Raw genomic sequence first — 14,863 nt, forward strand, 5'->3', positions numbered from 1 at the left:
GGTTATATGGTTAAAACATAGAAATGCTAATCTGAACCAGCATAGCTTTGAGGCAATTATAACGTTGTAGGAAATTGCATTTGAATAATTTTGTGTTGAAGAATAGCTTGCTGAATGGGGCCTCTTCTCAGGCCAGAGGTCATTTGCTCTTTCTCCATGGCACATTTCTGAGCTCTGAGTGTGACATATGGTTATGGCTGTTTATGCTGAATTCGAGACAGACTTCAAGGCTGAAGTATAATAGACTCTGTAGTTAGCTTTGGCTATGTTACATTATAATGAGATTGAGATAAGGGATATGATGTGTGTGAAGGGGAGTAGTTGCTTGGAAAGGAAAGAATCAGATTGATGGATTTGTGACCTTCCTATGTTTCGAAGAAGCGGCTGTACATTTGAGGTAATGGTCTGAAGTTGTAAATTTACCCTTTGTTCTGTAATATTTGTAAAAGGCCCTGCAGATGAGATTGAAATTCCAGCTCCCAGAGATTGCAAGAAAAGAGGAGGCTGCAAGTTAGAATGAAGCTGTATCCTGGCACAAAACACTTACCATCAATTGAGTTAACAGATTTACGACCCATGTATGCTTTGAGTTACGAGGTGTGTGTGGGTTTGGAATTTAACTTAGAAGCTGTGTAACATATAATTAATGTTTGTAATACATAGGTAATGGTATATTAAATTTGTAGTAAAATTGTAGAGAAACCATTTATGAAATGTATTGTGTCTAAGTAGGATTGTAAACATTAGACCTTGTTTAGATTTATAGAAATATCTTTCTTCTTGGTATGGAAAATGGGTTTTGTTTGTATGAATTGTGTGATCATTGCATTATATGTGTATCTTATATTTTGAGGAATGGTCTCTGAAATTGAGGGGTTTGCTTTGTTGAAATAAAATAATTCTTAACAAAGTTAAACCACAGGCAAATGAAGGTTGTAAAATGTGGCCAGAGACGGGGGGTTCATGTGACTGCTGTTGTAAATCACCAGAAGGACTCAGATGATTGGTTACTAATTTGTCAAACCCTCTGTATCAGAAATGTCCAATACCTATATAATGCCTTGAGTTTGTACCAAAGTCACTAATTATTTGGACCAGCCCCGAAGCTTTCAGCTCTGTGTTGGAAGGTTCAGAGAATTATCCAGTGCTGAATAAAGAATCGATTTCAACAGCAATCAACAGCTTGAATCAGGTTTTCTTGAATTTAGATTGACAAAAGAATTCAGTTTAACATAATATCTTAAAATGTCATTTAGTTCTTTTAATTTTTAAGAAAGTTATGGGCTTTTGACTGTCCTCGATCACAGCTTTGGTGTTAAGTCAATGGAAAAGCAATAGGGAACAAGATGCTAATTTACGAGTATGAAAATGGCCATAACTTTTTAAATACTGAAGATATGAACGTGAATTAGGTGCCAAATTAAACTTCTTTTTATGCGTTATCTGATGGAATAAATTGCAGACTTGATTTTTTTAATCTCAAAATGTTGTAACATTTCTATACTTAGGGCTATTTTTTTACTTGTGGACATTTTTTATCAGGCTGGAAAATACGTCCCGACTTACCTGATGCCCCGAGTACCTGCGGCTGGCATAACGAGCCACTACGAAATATCTACGGACTCCTACAGCCTCCTACGGACTTGTTACAAACATTCTGTAAGTTTGAAAACTCGGGAGAATTCGTGAATAACTCGGGAGAATTTGTGAATAACTCGGGAAAGTGGGACAGGCCCTTTACAATCCCTGCCATCAGTGGCGCTCCAGATCTGCTGACTGCTGTGCGCGGGACTCGAGAGGCTGTAGGGGGTGGGGGGAGGGGTGGGGGTGGGGTGAGTAAACTGCAGGTTTTTCATTGTCGTCGCTAAGGGAGACACAAACAATCTCCCAGATGTACTGGAGGACAGAGGATCTAAGGGGGTAGAGGAACTGAAATAAATTTTCATTAGGCGAGAAATAGTATTGCGTAGGCTAATGGGACTGAAGGATGATAAATCCCCTGGGCCTGATGGTCTGCATCCCAGGGTCCTCGGGGAGGTGGGTCTAGAAATAGTGGACGCATTGGTGATCATTTTCCAATGTTCAATAGATTCAGGATCAGTTCCTGTGGATTGGAGGATAGCTAATGTTATCCCACTTTTCAAGAAAGGAGTGAGAGAGAAAACGGGGAATTACAGACCAGTTAGCCTGACTTCGGTGGTGGGAAAGATGCTGGAGTCAATTATTAAAGAGGTAATAATGGAGCATTTGGATAGCAGTAAAAGGATGAATCCAAGTCAACATGGATTTATGAAAGGGAAATCATGCTTGACCAATCTTCTGGAATTTTTTGAAGATGTGACAAGTAAAATGGATGAAAGGGTGCCAGTGGATGTAGTGTACCTAGATTTTCAGAAAGCCTTTGATAAGGGAGACTGGTGACTAAAATTAGAGCACATCGTATTGGGGGTAGGGTGTTGACATGGATAGAAAATTGGTTGGCAGACCGGAAGTAAAGAGTAGGAGTGAACGGGTACTTTTCAGAATGGCAGGCAGTGGCGAGTGGAGTGCCGCAAGGCTCAGTGTTGGGGCCGCAACTGTTTACCATATATATTAATGATTTGAAAGAGGGAATTAGGAGCAACACTAGCAAGTTTGCGGATGACACAAAGCTGGGTGGCATTGTGAACTGTGAAGAGGATGTTAGGAGGTTGCAGGGTGACCTGGGCAGGTTGAGTGAGTGGGCAGATGTGTGGCAGATGCAGTATAATATAGATAAATGTGAGGTTATCCACTTTGGCGGCAAAAACAACGGGGCAGATTATTATCTCAATGGGGTTTGGTTAGGCAAGGGGGAGGTACAGCGAGACCTGGGCGTCCTTGTACACCAGTCACTGAAAGATGGCGTGCAGGTACAGCAGGCAGTGAAGAAAGCTAATGGAATGTTGGCCTTCATAACAAGACGATTTCAGTATAGGAGTAAAGAGGTTCTTCTGCAGTTGTATAGGGCTCTGGTGAGACCACATCTGGAGTATTGTGTACAGTTTTGGTCTCCTAATTTGAGGAAGGACATCCTTGTGATTGAGGCAGTGCAGCGTAGGTTCACGAGATTGATCCCTGGGATGGCGGGACTGGCATATGAGGAAAGATTGAAAAGACTAGGCTTGTATTCACTGTTTAGAAGGATGAGGGGTTATCTTATAGAAACATATAAAATCATAAAAGGACTGACCAAGCTAGATGCAGGATAAATGTTTCCAATGTTGGGTGAGTCCAGAACCAGGGGCCACAGCCTTAGAATAAAGGGGAGGTCATTTAAGACAGAGAAAAAACGTTTTCACCCAGAGAGTTGTGAATTTATGGAATTCCCTGCCACAGAGGGCAGTGGAGGCCAAATCACTGGATGGATTTAAGAGAAAGTTAGATAGAGCACTAGGGGCTAGTGGAGTCAAGGGATATGGGGAGGAGGCAGGCACGGGTTATTGATAGGGGACGATCAACCATGATCACAATTAATGGTAGTGCTGGCTCGAAGGGCCGAATGGCCACCTCCTTCACCTATTTTCTATGTTTCTATGTTTCTAACAAGCTTATGATGTAGAGGAAATCCCGTTCTGTTATCCGTTCATTTTTTTTTGCAACACGTTGCTGGTCTATTGAATTGCTGAAATTGAAAGTCGGGGCTCAAATTCAAGGCCTTCAAAACACGGATCACAAGTTCACGGTATGTAGGTATAAATAAAAGATATGTAGAACGTTTACTTAACATCTTATCTAGTTTTTGGTGTCAATTAATTTTTATCTGATGATGCAAAATAAGTTAATTAGGCCCCGATATCGGCAACATGTTCATTATCTGTATTGTGTAATTGTTTAACCGTGATCATTATTTTCATGCTAAATATCTGACTAAAAACTTCCACAGTACATACGGATCTGATTGTGGCCACCGCCATGTTGGCAGCCATGTGTATGTGTAAAACGGCCCTTGTCCTTTATCACAGCTTTTGAGTTAAATCAATACATTTAATCGGCAACTGTGGAGGCCTCAATAGGCCCGACTATGGGTGAACATTGGGGATGGGACTGGACTTTGTGCCTTCCCCCATAATGGGAACCATTGTGGGGGGATGTTTTTATGTTTTTATGTTGAAGCTATTTATTATTGCTATGTTTGTATTATTTTTTATGTGCTGCATTGGCAAAAAGAATTTCACTACACCTAGGTGTATGTGACAATAAATTCAACCTTTGAACCAACCTTTGAACCTACAAAGCAATAGGGAACAAGATGCTAATTTCCTAGTATGAAAATGACCATAACTTTTTTAATACTGAAGATATGAAAGTGAGTTTGGTAAATATTAAAGATTTTTTTATGCTTTATCTGCTGGACAAATTACAGGTTTGATTTTCTAAATCTCAAAATTTTGTAACATTCCTACACCTACGACAAATTACATCCACACACAATAAGCTACGACAAGGTAAGACAATTCAGTCGCCGGTACCTGTTGCCAGTTGACGTAAGTAGTCGCCAATGGAATTCACTGAAGTCAGCACCCTACATCATCCTGGTGACAACCTGCGACAGCACCTACGTCAGGAGAAGTCAAGCTGCGCTCATTGGCATCAAGCCCACTGTCGCCAACTGCCGCCGAAAGGTTTTAAACATTTCAAAATCCATCGGCGACCAGAAAAATGCTACGATTCTTCGTGCGACTGAGGAGACGACTCACGACGACCATGTGACGACATGTAGTCGCCTAAGTGGGACAGGGGCATTTGTTTCCCCTGTCCCAGATGACTCCCCTGGCTGCCTCATCTATTTCCCGCACCTCTATTCTCACCGTCTCTCCTCCTGATCAGAGCAAGGAGAGAGTTCCCCTGTTCCTCCCCTTCACCCACCCATGTGGGCGGGCACATTCAAGAGATCTTCCATAAATTCTGGCACCTTCACCAAGATTCCACTGCATCTTTCCACCCCCTTTCAGCATCTTTGGCCCCTGGTCAGTATTTGTGTTACCACCAATCTCTCCCCAACTCATGGCACTTTATCATGTAACCTCGGAGAAAACCTACGCAGTCACTGGGCGAAGATACACACTCCGTACAGACAGCACCCGTAGTCGGGATCGAACCTAGGTCTTTTACAACTCTACTACTGTGCCACTATGCCGGTTGCTGCCTTGCAGAGCCAGAGACCCGGGTTCGATCCTGACTTCGGGTGTTGTCTGTACAGAGTTTCCACATTCTCCCTGTGACCGCATGGGTGCTCCTGCTTCCTCCCACACTCCAAAGACGTGCAGGGCTGTAAGTTAATTGGCTTTTGTAAATTTGTAAATTGTTGCTAGTGCTTAGGACAGTGCCAGTGTACGGGATGACTGCTGGTCAGTGTAGACTCGATGGGCTGAAGGGCTTCTGCACTGTATCTCTAAAGTGTAAAGATTAAGCCATGATTCACTTGCTCGTCTGCCAATATGGTGAATTGTATTCAGTGTTCACAGTGTTGTCAGCCCTAAGATGCACTCCACAGAACATAGAACAGTACAGCTCAGGAACTGGCCCTTCAGCCCACAATATCCGTGCTGAACATGAAGCCGAGACATACCTTTAGCTGCCTGCACATGATTTATATCCCTCCATTCCCTGGATATCGTCTGCCTATTGAAAGGTCACTTAACTGCCACTGTCGTATCTGGCTCCATCACCAACCTGGCACAGTGTTCTAGGCACTGATCACAGGCCTCCAATCAGACAAGCAACCCTCCACTACACTTTGACCCTTCCTCTAGGCCAATTTTGAACCCCATTGGCCAATGTATAATGTAACTTTTTTTCAGTGTTATGCCAGATAACATTGGCATGGAATGAAGCACAATAACAGTAATTGTCATCATCACTTGGGAAATTAGATTTGTTGTAGTTGTGAGACGTTTCCATGTGGATCACTGGCAACAACTTGAGCCGTGTTATCCTGGGTGTGGGCGGGCATGCCTGGGACAAGGTGACTGTAAAGCTGGTCCAAGCCTGGGCACCCTGCAGGATGAGTAACGTAACCAGCTTCATGTTTGGGTCTTCTCCCCATCCTCACACTTCACATCCTCCCCATCTCCCCCATAACCCCCAATCTCCACCTTGGCACATGATTGGAATTTGCCCCTGCCCACACCATGCCCTGAGTGCCCACTTTCCAATGTGCTGCCAGTCCCACTCCCACTTCTGCCCAAGATAACCCTTCTAGATCTTCCTCTCTCCATTTCTCATGAAGAATGATTCCAGGTTCCTCTGAATACCAAGGCTTTTTCGTTTCTCGCCATTTAAAAAAGTACATTGTCAAAGTAGATGACCTCATTCAAGTCTGCATTGCATTTCATCTGCCACTGAGTTGGTGGCCTTAGTAAGGACTTGAAGGATGATAGTCCCAAAACTGAGGTGTTGCTTTATCAGAATCAAATAAAGGTCAGCAAGCACGGGGGAGATGAGGGAATGGGGCTCGATGTGGTTTAAGGCACGGAGCAGCATTGGATGAAGATTATGATTGGTGCTTGTGGAACTGAAGACTGGTGAAAGGTGACTACCTGTAATTGGTGGAACATGAGCTGATTCTAAACACAGATCAATGGGCAATGAAGATAATATTGCACCAAATCAGTTAGAGTCATACAGCATGGAAACAGGGTCCATGCTGACCAAGATACCCAAACTAAACTAGTCCTATTTGCCCGCATTTGGCTCATATCCCTCTGAACATTTCCTATTCATGTACCTGTTCAAGTGTCTTTTAAATGCTGTTATAGTACCTGGCTCAACTAGCTCCTCTGGCAGCTCATTCCATATACCAACTACCCTCTGAGTATCAAAGGTACCCCTGAGAGGTAGAGCTGTTGCCTTACAGTGCCAGAGACCCGGGTTCGATTCTGACAATGGGTGCTGTTTGTACTGTGTTTGTACGTTCTCTCCATCATCTGCGTGGCCTTTCTCCAGGAGCTCCAGTTTCCTCCCACACTCCAAAGATGTACAGGTTTGTAGATTAATTGGCTTGTAAAATTGTAAATTATCCTTACTGTATGTAGGATAATGCTAACGTGCGGGGATCGCTATTCGGCGTGGACTCGGTGGGCCGAACGGCCTGTTTCCATGCTGTATCTCTGAACTAAACTAAACTAAATTCCTAAAATCTTTCCCCTCGAACCTTAAACCTATGTCCTCTGGTGCTTGATTCCCCTTCCCTGGGTAAAAGGTTTTGTTGCAGCTCGACACTGATAATGTGTTTACTGACCCTCAAAGAATCTACGTCTTTAACAGCTGTGCATTAATTGTCAGGGCCATAAGAATTATTCTTGAAAGAATATTTCGAACCCCATCAGCAGTGGAAGGGATTTGCTTCTGAATGTTAATTGGACTGGCGCCCGTGGACTGTTCATCGTGCCAGGCTGTCGGTGAGGTTGAGCACAGCTGTGGGCAGTGCCCCTGTGATATCAACATTTCTCTAAGTGAGAGTTTTAAATATACTTGAAACAAAAGAGGCAACTGCAGCAACACATCAGAGAGTGCCCTTTACAGGGGCTGTAACTCGAGAGATGATTAGCTGGACAATGGTATTGGAAAAAATACTCAACTCACTAACACTAATTAAACCTCAGAGGGCCTAATGGGCACAGGCCGAGCCAAATTGCAAATACAATCCCTTCACTAAAAATAATCTGCGTAAACAATCAGCTTCACATAATTGAGTATCAGGAATCCAGTCTCACCGCTGTGCTGACTCCACTGTGGCTTTGAAATGGACGCTGTTCCCCTCACACCCCGGCAGCACCATGAGCAATCACTGTCCGCGGAGGATTGCAAATATTTAAACTGCTCAATTATACCAAGCAATGTGCATCACCATCCTGTAGATTGCTCTGGTCATTTTAAAGTGAAGATGCACCTGTTGGCTGTTTAGTTTTTCTTGAATTATTCACACATTCGGACAGTGACGACTTCAGAACAGCCTATTCTGCAGCAGCCTATTCCCTGCATATTCTGTTTTTCTTTCATATTTCTACCATCTGCATTAAAAAAAAAATCACTTTAGAATGACTGGAGGGTGGATGAAATGGCCAGACAACGTTTCAGGTCAGGACCTTTCTTCAGACACCATGTACACTCACCCCATTTTGCATTAAAGTCATAGTCATACAGCACGGAAACAGACCCTTTGGCCCAACTTTCCCATGTCGACCAAGATGCCCCATCTACACTAGTCTCACATGCCTGCATTTAGCTCCTATCCTTCCAAACCTTTCCTATCCATGTACCTGTCCAAATGTTGTTTAAATATTATTGTACCTGCTTCAACTCCCTCCTCTGGCAGTTTGTTCCATGTACCCACCTGTATAAAAAAGTTGCTTCTCACATTCCTATTAAATATTTCCTCTCTCACCTTCAACCTATGTCCTCTGGTTCTTGATTCCCCGACTCTGGGTAAAAAACCCTATTCATTTACCCTATCTGTTCCTCTCGTGATCTCATACACCTCTATAAGATCACTCCTCATCATCTTGCACCCCAAGGAATAAAGTCCTCACCTGCCCAACTCTCCCTTTAGCTCGTGCCTTCAAATCCTGGCAAATTCCTTCTAAATCATCTCTATATTTTCTCCAGGTCACCAACATCCTTCTTGAGGAAGGGTGACCAAAACTGAACACAATACAGTACTCCAAATGCAGCCTCACTAACATCTCGTACAATTGTCACGTAACACTCCTCAGTGCCCTGCCATTCACTGTGAAGGCCTGCATTGGTCTGACTTCCCAAATTGCAACACCTCATACTTATTTGCATTAATTTCCATCAACCATTCCTCAGCTCACTTACCCAACTGATGAAGATCCTGTTGTCGTTTTTGATAAACATTTTCTCTACCTACAATACTATTTACTTTAGTGTCCAAACTTACTAATCATGTCTTCTACATTCTCATCCAAATTGTTGACAAAGACCAGTGCCCAGCACTGATCCCTGAGGCACACCACTAGTCACATATATCGTCTATAAAACAACCTTCCACCATCACCCTCTGCTTCCTTCCATAAAGCCATTTCTCTTTCAAGTCGGCTAACTCTCCCTGGATCCCATGCGCAGCCTTATCAAATGCACTCCTGAAGTCATATTGACAACGTCTATGGCTTTGCTCTTATCCTTTTTGATTACTTCATCAAAAAGCTCAATTACATTCGTAAGACACGATCTCCCACGTACAAAACCATGTTGATTCCCTAATCAACCCCTGTCAATCCAAATGCATATATATCTTATCTCTCAGAATACCCTCCAGTAACTTGCCTATTACAGATATTAGGTTCACTGGTCTTTATATTTCCCAGGCTTTTCCTTGCAGCCCTTCTCAAACAAAGGTACAACATTGCCCATCCTCCAGCCTTCTGGCACCTCACCCGTGACTAATGATGAATCATATATCTCAGCCAGGGCTCCTGTCATTTTTTTCCCTTGCTCCTTGCATACGCCTGATCAAGTCCAGGAGATTTATCTATTTTCATACAGCTTAGGATAGTTAATGCCTCCTCGACAATAATACAGACTGTCCTAAAGGCACTTCCACTAATCATGTCTTCTACATTCTCATCCAAATTGTCCAAAGTTCCCTAGTTTTCATATCTTTCTCCATGATACAAACAGGAGAGAAATACTCATTGTGGACATTGCTTATCTCCTGCGGCTCGACGCAGAGGCGACCACTTTGGTTTCAGAAGGACTAGTTTTCCTCAACGTACATAAATTCACTTTGGATTTTCCTTGGTATTATCTGCCAGAGATATCTCCTGCTGACTTTCGCCCTCTTGATTTCTTTCAAGTACGCTCTTCAGTCCCCTGAAATTCCTCCAAGGATACACTCAATCCCAGCTGCCTATATTCTTCCCATACCTCCTTTTTCTTCATCAGAACCTTAATTTCCCTCATCATTATGCTTCCATACACCCACCTGCCTTGCCCTTCACTCTAACAGGAACATGCATATCCTGAGCTCTTGTCATCACACTTTTAAAAGCATCCCACTTTCTGAACATTCCTTTGCCTACAAATAACCTACTCCAGAAACATAGAAACATAGGCGCAGGAGTAGGCCATTCGGCCCTTCGAGCCAGCACCGCCAATCAATTTGATGATGGCTGATCATCTAAATTCAGTACCCCTTTCCTGCTTTTCCCCCATATCCATTGTTTTCTAACTCTCTCTTGAAAACATACAGTGAAATGACCTCCACTGCCTTCTGTGGACGAGAATTCCACAGATTCACAGCTCTCTGGGTGAAAAGGGTTTTCCTCATCTCAGTCCTAAATGGCCTACCCTTATTCTTCAACAGTGACCCCTAGTTCTGGACTCCCCCTACATTGGCAACATTTTTCTTGCATCTAGCCTGTTCAATCCTTTTATTTGTCTCTATAAGAATCCCTCTCATCCTTCTCAATTCCAGTAAATACAAGCCCAGTTGACCCATTCTTTCATCATACGTCAGTCCCGCCATATCCTGGAATTAGCCTGGTGAACCTACGATACACTACCTCAAATCAACTTTAACAAGTTTCTATCTAACACCATCGAAGTTGTCCTTGCCCCAATTCAGAATTTTAACGTGAGCCCAGCCAGTCTTTATCCGTAACTATTTTAAAGTTGAAGATAGACACAAAATGCTGGAGTAACTCAGCGGGACAGGCAGCATCTCTGGAGAGAAGGAATGGGTGACGTTTCGGGTCGAGACCCTTCTTCAGACATCAATCTGTAGATCAAGGTTTGCACTTTCCCTTGAAGGGTCCTGCCTGATGAAACTTACCTGAACACATTTAACAAATTCCACCCCGTCGAAGGCCTTGGCACTATGACAGCCCATCTTTATTGGGAAAGTTAAAATCCCCTACTATGACAACCTTATTGGTCTTGCAGCTGCCTGCAATCTTTTGGCAAATTTGATTTTCTAATTGCCATTGCCTATTTGGAGGCCTGTGGTACACTCCCAGCAAAATGATCACCCCCTATTTACCTGCCAGTCTTGTCATTCTCTTAGCCAGGTTTCCGTAATGGCTACCAGTTGCAAATAACTATACATGCCCTGAGTTCATCTGCCTTACCCATCAGGCATCTCACATTAAAGTAAATGGAATTCAGTCCAACAGTGCTTCCTCACCGCATGCCGTATTCCTGCCTATTCTGTCCACTGAATTTTCTTTCCTCAACCTCCCAGCCTCTCACCTGCTTCATCCCTCCACAGGATCCCACCCCCTGCCAATCTAGTTCAAACCCATCTTTGCAGCAGCAGCAGCAAACCTGCCTGCCAGGATATTGCTTCCCCTCCAGTTGGTCTGGAGTCTTCCAGGCCTTGGTCATTCTCATCTTGATACTTCTCACATGTTGTGAGAATCTCTGCCTCCAGGCAATGTGTTGCACACTTCATTCACTCACTGAGTACTATCGAGATAGAGAGATACAGCACGGAACAGGCGCATTGGCCCGCACTGACCCATCGAAACTATTCCTACATTAATCCCACTTTTTATTCTCTCCATATGCTCTTCACCTTCCTTTGCCCTCCCCACCCCAGATTCTACTGCTCACCTCACACTGGGGGACCAATTAACCCATCAATCTAGACACAAGATGCTGGAGTAACACAACTGGACAGGCAGCATTTCTGGAGAGAAGGAATGGGTAATGTTTCAGCTTGAGATCCTTCTTCAAACTGACACGAAACGTCACCCATTCCTTCTCTCCAGAGATGCTGCCTGTCCCGCTGAGTTACTTCAGCTTTTTGTGTCTATCTTCGGTGTAAACCAGCATCTGCAGTTCCTGCCCACACAACTCACTGATTTGCATGTTTTTGGGATGTGGATGAAAGTGGAGTTTAGGCTTTAGAGATGCAGTGTGGAACTCTGTATCCTTCTGCCCACCAAGTCTGCACCGTCCAGTGATCACCGCTTACACTAGCACTACCCTACACACTAGGGAAAAAGTTTACAATTTACCAAAGACAATCTACAAATCTGTACGTCTTTGGAGTGTTACATACAAACTCCATACAGGCAGCATCCGTGGTCAGGATCGAACCCGGGTCTCTGGCGTTGTAAGGCAGCAACTCTACCACTGCGCCACTGTGCCGCCCAGTTGCCAGGGATATTCCCAGGTCACAGGGAAAACATACAAACTCTATAAAGTATTGCATCTGATTCCACCACCTCGCCCGCCAGCACATTCCAGATATCAACCACTATTTGTGTAATACACCTGCCCCTCAGATCCACGTTAAAACTCTCACCTTAATATGTACCCTCTTGTGTTTGATATCCCTACCATGGAAAAAAATTCTGACAATCCACCCGACCTATGCCTCTTATAATTTTTTTTAGTTTTAGTTTAAGATACAGCGCGGAAACAGGCCTTTCGGCCCACCGGGTCCGCGCTGACCAGCGATCCCCGCATATTAACACTAACCTACACCCACTATAGACAATTTTTACATTTACCAAGCCAATTAACCAACATACCTGTGAGGTCATTTGAGGTCATCTCTCAGCTTCCTACACTCTGGGGATGCCAAGCCTATCCTATCTCTCCACATAACTAACCTCCTCCATTTCCAACACCATGCTGGTGAATCTGCTGCGCACTCTCTCCAGCACATCCACATTCTTCCCACAGGGGGGCGACACAACAACACACCATGCTCCAGTGTTTTCAAACATAACGTCCCAACTTTTATATTCTCTGTAATAAAAAGAAACTGCAGATGATGGTTTATACCAAAGATCGATGCAACATTGTGGAAATACTTAACAGGTTAGGCAGCATCTTTGGGGGAAATGGATAGGTGACGTTTTGTGTCAGGAGCATTCTTCTGTCTGAAGAAGGGTCCCGACCCAAAACATCACCTATCCATTTTCTCCAGAGATGCAGCCTGACCCACTGAGTTTACTTCAGCATTTTATGTCTATCTTTTATATTCTCTGATCTGACCCATACCATGTGCCTTCTCCATCACCCTATCTATCTGTGTTGCAGGCAACTGTGGGCAGGACCCTAAGGTCCCTCTGTTCATCAGTGTACCTGAACACACTACCATTTACTGTATGTTTCCTAACCTGATTCATTGTTACACTGCACAGAAACATGCCCTTTGACCCAGCATCTCCATGCTAGTCATCAAGTGCCCATTGACACTGATCCCATTTACCATCACTTTATCTGCAGCTTCTGTCCCTTGCTGATTCAAGTGCTTATTCAGATGCTTTGGCACCGTGGTGAGCCTGTTTAAAACAAATCTTCAGGTAATGTGTTCCAGATTGCAATCACACTCTGCGTGAAACCATTCTTCCCCTGAACACCTGAAACATATGCCTTTTGGTCTTAGACACCTCTGCATGGAGCCACGTTTCTTATCAACTACCTTGTCAATGTCCCATGACATTGATCATCCCTATCAGGTCCTCCCTCAGCCTTCTTTGTCTTAGGAAAACAAACCCCGTCTGAGACAGGGTGAGTCAATTGTAATGTGACTTTAAATGAGGGCCATGAACATTGAACTTTACTTTCCCTGTAACAGGAACTAACTTTAACTGGGAAATGTAACCAGATTAACCCTAAATTATACTTAAGAACCTTGACAGGAAGATAAAATAAGCAGTGCTAATGCCATTGCAAGTCCCGCACTAAATATGACTAATAGGCCTGTCCCACTTGGGCAACTTTTTAGGCGACTGCAGGAGACTATGCGATCGCCATGTGGTTGCCGGGGAGTCGCCTTCATGGTCGTGAGGAGTTCCCGCATTCTGTGAACCAGTCAAAGCCTCATTATGGTCGCCGCAAATATTTAAACATGTTGAAAAATTAGTGGCGACCAGAATGAAGCTGCCATGGAGAGTAGCGAGAATTCTCGTGTCGTAGGTGGGTCGCCAGGAGGTCCTAGTGGGTTGCCAGGAGGTCGAAGGTTCTCGTAGGTTGTAGCTGGTGCTGACCGGTGAATTTCATTGGCTCATTGGGAAGTAGTTTTCAGAACCAAGGATAACCAACCGGTAATGTTAAATGTCCGCCGAGCTTCACAGCCGTGTATCTCTGGCTTCTTAAAAGTTGTCTCCAATCCTTCTCCCCCCTTCTCCCCCCTTCTCCCCCCTTCTCCCCCCTTCTCCCCCCTTCTCCCCCCTTCTCCCCCCTTCTCCCCCCTTTTAAAGGACTTACTGTACACTGTGCTTTAGCCGTCTTAATTATAGCGGCAACCTTCCTGTTCATCGCGGTGTGTGTCTGTATCACCGTTGCACCGTGTGAATTTCACTCAGACAGCGCTCCCCCCGCTCCCCCACGCCTGCAACTTGACAGTTGCCAGCAGTCGCCTGAAATATCGCCTACGTGGGACAGGCCCATTAGGCTCTAAAACCAGAATGAATCCATATTACCATGAAAGTTAAGACAAAGAGAAATGATGGAGCCGGCTTAAGTCAGGTGGATTTTGACAAGGGGTAATGATGAGTGGGTCAGATCAAGGCAGCAGTCTTATCAGACTGCCTGTCCATCAGGGTGGCACGGTGGCGTAGCGGTAGAGTTGCTGCCTTACAGCGTTAGAGACTCGGGCTCGATCCAGACTACAGGTGCTGTCTGTAAGGAGTTTGTACGTTCTCCCCATGACACGCGTGGGTTTTCCCTGGGTGTTCCGGGTTCCTCCCACACTTCAAAGGCGTGCAAGTAGGTTAATTGGCATTGTATAATTGTAAATTGTTGCTAGTGTGTGTAGGATAGTGTTAGTGTGCGGGGATCGTTGGTCGGTGTGGACTCGGTGGGTTGAAGGGCCTGTTTCCGTGCTGCATCACCACAGTAAACTAAACTAAACTAAAATCAG

Source organism: Amblyraja radiata, chromosome 33 (genome assembly GCF_010909765.2).
Source record: "Amblyraja radiata isolate CabotCenter1 chromosome 33, sAmbRad1.1.pri, whole genome shotgun sequence".
NCBI classification, from domain to species: domain Eukaryota; kingdom Metazoa; phylum Chordata; class Chondrichthyes; order Rajiformes; family Rajidae; genus Amblyraja; species Amblyraja radiata.